This window comes from Perissodus microlepis, chromosome 12 (genome assembly GCF_051167445.1).
Source record: "Perissodus microlepis isolate ML-2025 ecotype Zambia chromosome 12, ASM5116744v1, whole genome shotgun sequence".
NCBI classification, from domain to species: domain Eukaryota; kingdom Metazoa; phylum Chordata; class Actinopteri; order Cichliformes; family Cichlidae; genus Perissodus; species Perissodus microlepis.
In genome coordinates this window covers 14,384,526-14,390,545 of record NC_140472.1, presented here as the reverse complement: position 1 = coordinate 14,390,545, position 6,020 = coordinate 14,384,526, and positions in this window count along the sequence as shown.

Sequence of the window (6,020 nt, the reverse complement as noted above, 5' to 3'; positions counted from 1 at the left end):
TTGTAGAAAAGGAGCTGGGCGATGAGGAGGAGTTTGTGGAGGAGGGCGATGAACAGTGAAGACTGTCAGAGAAGAAAGCGAGGGAATAAAGCAGACATTTAAAGCTGTTTACCACTGTGACCTTAAGCTGTGATACTAAAGAGTGTTTCGCACTAGCTGACGGTTTAATGATGATCTAACTTTATTGGAAACAATGTCTTATAACTATTACTTTTATTGCTGTCCTTTTAAGAAAGAAAAGAGAAAATGATTTAAAAAAAACTGATTCAAAGCAAGAAAGTGGATAAAACAGACACATAATTAGCTAAAACATGTCCTATATCAGTGTGACTTTAATCAAAGGCAATATTGTATGGCGTCTCACATGTGGCTGAGGAGCAAGGATACTGCAGACAATTAACCAGCAATGTGCAAGAGCAGAAAATAGTCTCAACCGAAAACACACAAAATCTATTTATAATCATCAGGGGTGTTGATACTGTTGAGCCTGGCTGAGGGCATGACTCCGCTGGCACAAAAGAAAAAGTCGCACAATCCAAAATCCAATCCGTGCATTCAATTATGTCACGTATTGAGCTGCTCAGATGAAAAGGTTATCAGGTAGGGTTTTTTTAGTAACTCACTGTATCTTTTTTAAGCTGGGTTCTGGGACTTAGATATAATCAGGTTCATCAGTATTTGGACTGCAACACAATTTTTTCTCATTTTGCCTCTGCACACCCCCGCAGTGGATTTTAAACCAAACAATCAAGATGTGATTAAAGTGTGATTGAAGTAACAAAGGTACCGCATTAATTGTTTAGGAGTTACAACCAGTTTCAGTGCTCCAAGAATTAAAGCTGAAAGTCTGCACTTCAGTCCCATCTTGACTGTTTGATTTAGCTTTTACTTATTTAAATGTTATTTCCACTGCAGTAGTATAGAGACACAAAATTGGAGTTTGTGAGTTATGGCTGATGTAAACACAGTATACTGATTAGCATAAGAATGATACCCCAATGCAGTTTTACCCGCATGCATCCAGCCTGCTCACTATTCAATAGCGAGTGTTCAGCAGACACGAGCTGTTCTCTTTTTCATAGCTCTGGAGATGCATTTTTGCACTCAATAGCTTCTAAAGTATTCCCTCCTTCCTGAGTTCCAGTAAATGTAAGTAGTGATGAATTTATTAGCTCAAAGAAATGAATAGCTTAGCTTCACTCGACTAAAGTGAAGCTGCTGCACTTTACAGACTAAAATGCTTGAGTTGAAGGCAAGTCGACTTCTTTTAGGTTCTTGAAGGTCTTTCACCTCTTAACCAAAATGTTTTAATGTTTTTATTAAAGCTGATTCCCAGGTATTATTCCTGAAATACTTTTATGTTGGGTGTCAGAGCTGGGAGTGTCGTCACTGAAAAGTATTGGAAAACAGGCTTTGTTTTGCTCCCTAGAAAGGTGGGTGTATCCCTCCATGGATAGAGCGTATGAAGTGCTCTGTGACTTATTTAGAGATTCACAAACAGACAACATTGTTAGTACAGATTACAAGTTCTACAGTTGCACAGCTGTTTATGTTCACTGCTGCAATCTAGGATTAGGAAGTTGGGGTAGGTGTAGCTTTTCCAACTAGTTTTCCAACTGGTGTTTCAGCGGAAGATTCCAAAAGGAAATTTGGGGTTTGGGGTGACCCTTCCTGACGATTATGAAAGTTGTTAAGATCAAACATGTCGAATGGTTTAATCGCCTGGGAAGCGATGTTAGAACCATTAAAAGATGTCAGATTGCATTTAATTCAAACACCTTAGACCACTATAACCTGGATGACTGAGAACCTACATATAGCCTCTACAGATATTTTACCCTGTCATCTCCCACAATTTCTAGATCCATTTGTGTGAGCATGGAACAACAGACTTAATGTTTGGCCAGTCAAAGCATACCAAGAGTTGGTAAGCTACCAAGACAAGTGATTATCTTGGCTTGGTACACTTTGTGTCTTCAACAGACCAGTTGCACAGGACGAATTAGTGAGTGACTTCTAAAGCCATGATCATCCTTTTGTGATGATGTGCCAAATAGTTTTGGCATCATAGTTGCTCTCAGCAAAGGCACAAAACTAATTCAGTACAAAGCACAGTGTTTGAGACTTGACAGTTTCCACAATTTCCTTTAATAGCAAAATAAAAGTTACATTTAATCAAATTAAAGCATCTTCTAATCTTTGTTACAAACATAGAGGGTTTTCTTTTTCTGAGGTAACACACAGCAAAGAGTCAGCATTAGGAAGTTTGGCTTTAAAAGCCCCATGCTGAGTTTTAGCATTTAGTCATCTCACGGCCTGGTTTGTATCCCCAACAAAGAGTCACATATTAGCTGAGTGAATGATTAAAATACAGTATAAGCACTCTTGACAATGAATAACTGCATCATAATCCTTTTTTTATTGCATTTCTCAGTGCGTGATTAGCCTGTGTCCTGCTGCGTGGAAAGTACACGGCATATTTTTCTAGCAATAGCTCAGACTGGGACAAGGGTATAACTGTCATACCCATGCCTCTTCATCTGCAGGTAGATAAGGTTAATTCACTGTCTAATGGTCCTGGGAACTGATGAACCATTTGATGTTAAAGGGTAATTGCCTATGTCTGAGTGGTGTTGTGTGTGTGGCGGGGAAAACCAAGGGACTTTGTGTGTCGAGATAGAGAGAGCATCGCCCTCAGAAGCGTGGATGTGTCAACATACTGTCAGAGAAGATTACAGGCATCATTAAAATATTCACTCTGTGACCTTAAAGCGATGCTTCCCACCTCCGCTTGGATTAATCAGTACATACCGAAGTTTCTATACTGCCTGGATTACTACAGTTCGGCGTTCTGTGCCCCGTGTGGTCTATCATTACGCTTCATCTGGTGTCACCTGGCACCTGAAAACCAGCATTACTTCTATGGCAGGCCTCATGTCATCACAAGTTGTCCACCACGACTTGCCTGTGTAAGCAGAGAGCAAACCAAGGCCAAACATGTCATCAAAAGCTCCCATTGATCCCAACCTGTGTGTCTTTCTGTGGCACTTTGCTGGTGTTACTGTGACATTAAGCAGACAGGAGATTTACATTACTCTTCAGGGCTGCGAGGACAAGGGGAGAATGGTTGTCATGGAAACGGACCCCTACATGGATGTCAGAATTGTTTAATTATTCAGGACCGCCATCACCGAGCATCAGCAGGGAACCGCTGAAACGACTGAATGGTGAGGCTGAAAAATGATGCCGTGCGGTAGTTGGGGAATCCAAATAAACTCACCTCGAATACACGATACTGTTGCTGTAATGAAGTCTCCAGTGTGGACTCAAGGAGCCTAATGTGGTCTCTGCACACACAAATTGTTTCCATGCAAATGTGTGTGTGGAAGCGGTCCTTTTGAAAAAGAGGAGTCATGTTAGATTTCAAGCTGAATTGATCGATTTGATTATAGATTTGCTGAGACAGTGTGTCAAATACTGACATCCTGTCAGGTTCCACTGATGTCACAGAGACACAGAAGTGTCTTTTGGTAATAATGCCTTGATGAAAGTACTGGACACCGATAAGTAGAGGCAGAGGTGACAGAAGTGACACGTTTGTCAGCCAGGAGAGCAAAGTTTTGTGTACCATTTGGCGACTACGTGTTTTGCACTTCGGCTTTCTTTTCACTCACTTTTAACTTTTAGATTTAACTTTGCTAGATGGTTTATAAATAAATAAAATACCTGGTTAGGTTTAGGTATTAAAAACTACTCATTAAAGGTTTAGGGAAATATTGCGGTTTCAGTATGCTCTGTACTGTAACCCTGGAAATTAAATAAAGAATGAGTCTGCTTTCAATGCAAAGGGTGTTTTACAACAGTATCAGTATTACCATGAAGGCAGTTTATCACTGCACAGATGCAGGGCAGGAAACCTTGTAATTCATCTTTCAGACACTCATGGCTTTGTCTGAATCTCTGGGAATCAGACAACAAAAGTTTATTTTCTTACTCTTCAGTGAACTTTTTGGTAGTCCTATGATTCTCTATACCTCCACTAAAAATAATTTCTGTCTGGATACAAATCTAAATGCAGAAAGTGCATACTTTGTAAAATGTTATACCAGAAGCTCACAGTGTGTGTGTGAATACACATTTTATGGCACAGCAATAAACTGTCATTTCCAAAGCAATATAAAGCAAAGCCAGTTAATGTTAGCTTTCTACCTAATCATGAAATATGATGATTGAATAACACAGTAGTAATTTTACGATTTCTGGCAAGACGAAACCTTGCCAGAAATCGTGTGAATGGTTCTGCACTGCTCGTGAGCTGAAGCATTACACATCATCAAGTGTTTCATGCAATCCTTCTCTGTAAGCTCTTAAATTTAGGTTAGTTTGTCAAATTAATGTTGAGCCTCTGAAACAGTGTATAGAAATCGCTGTAATTCCCAAACAGTTCATGCTGAATTAAAGCTTTAATACAACAAGTATTAAGTAATAATTAAGTCTTATTAACACAACGACAAGTGTCTTTGTCCGATAAATTGTGGACCTTACTTTAAATAGTGGTCAGCTTAAAAACCACATGATGAAATGTGGAGAAATGTTGACAGTAAGTTATTACTTCATCTTTATGCCAGTGCTCTTAAAAAAAGGCGTCTAACATCAGGAATTTCATCACAACCACACAGTCGCCCTAAAAATGGAATTAATTTTTATCTATTTCAGTTTCAGCTTTAGTGAACCTGCATTATTCTAAAGTAGGCTTGTTTCTTTTTACTCCTTTAATTGAATTTTTCCTTTTGCATTGATTATTTGACGTTTTGAACATAGCACTCAAAAACACAAACATATTTAGTTGTATTTGAAACTAATTTTGTATGTATGTGTATGTGTTGCCATGGATATACCATCCTCATGCAAACAATATACAGTACAACACTAAAGGCTGCCGCCCACACTCCAGTACACACAAGTCTTTAGTGACATATTTTTAGCCTTGGCATTTTTTTTCTCTAAATGTATTTGCACAGTTCAAAGGCTTCCCTATTACATAATTAAAACTCAGCTTTAAGGAATGTGCAATTCATCCATGCAACACTGGAACAATATGTTCACAGATCGCAGACTTGATGGAAATATTTTGCTCGGCTGCGCTTACAATCAGTGTCAGAAAGTTTGAATGTATCCAGACCAACCAAGGACAGAGAGAGCCACTGAGAAACATGCAGCTTTCATTCCACCAGTGATTATTTTTTCCTCCTTATAGCAGATGCCTGGGTGTTAAAGAGAGCTGCTGTCCTAATGTGCAGCAGTTTGCCTGCAAACTGTGCCACTCTGTCCTCGCTCGTTTTCAAATCAGTGTGAAGTGTGTGGGAGCACTTCACGGTCAGAGACCATTTTATGGACAAGCAAACTCACTATCTGAGCCATATGGTGGGGCTGCGCTCTGTTGGGACTGATCCATATTTCTTTAGGCTGTTAAGTTTTCTGATGCTTTTCTTTTCATTACGAGCGCACACAGAAACAATCGCTGGGATATCACAATGCAAGCGCACTGAATCCATAAAGTTTAACAGCTAGATGGGTTGCTTTTCCCCCCTCTCCTGCTCTACCAAAGCTACTTCTCGCGGATGTCCAATTCATAATGTTCTCATGCATAATGTACATCAGTAAAAGCAGCTGCTTTGCTTCATCATGCCATGTGCTTTTACTGTACATCTAATAGTGCGGGATCTCCTGAGGCTCATTAAAACCGACAGTGTTCCTCTGACGTGGTAAGTTTCAGGCTACAGATGATTGGGGATTCTTTAAGTATATTAAAAGCTACTGTTTTTAACAAGTAAGTAAAATATTATTCCTGGAAAAAGAGTTTGTAATTTAAAACTTATTTTCAGCATACTGAATGTCAAAATGTAGAGTTAAAGGCGAGAATCCTAAAGTCCTAAAAACAAAAACAAAGAGAGACAAACAAATAACACTAGGCTACCCCCAAGTGGTGACGCTGTATAACAGATGCAAAGTCCTGGACC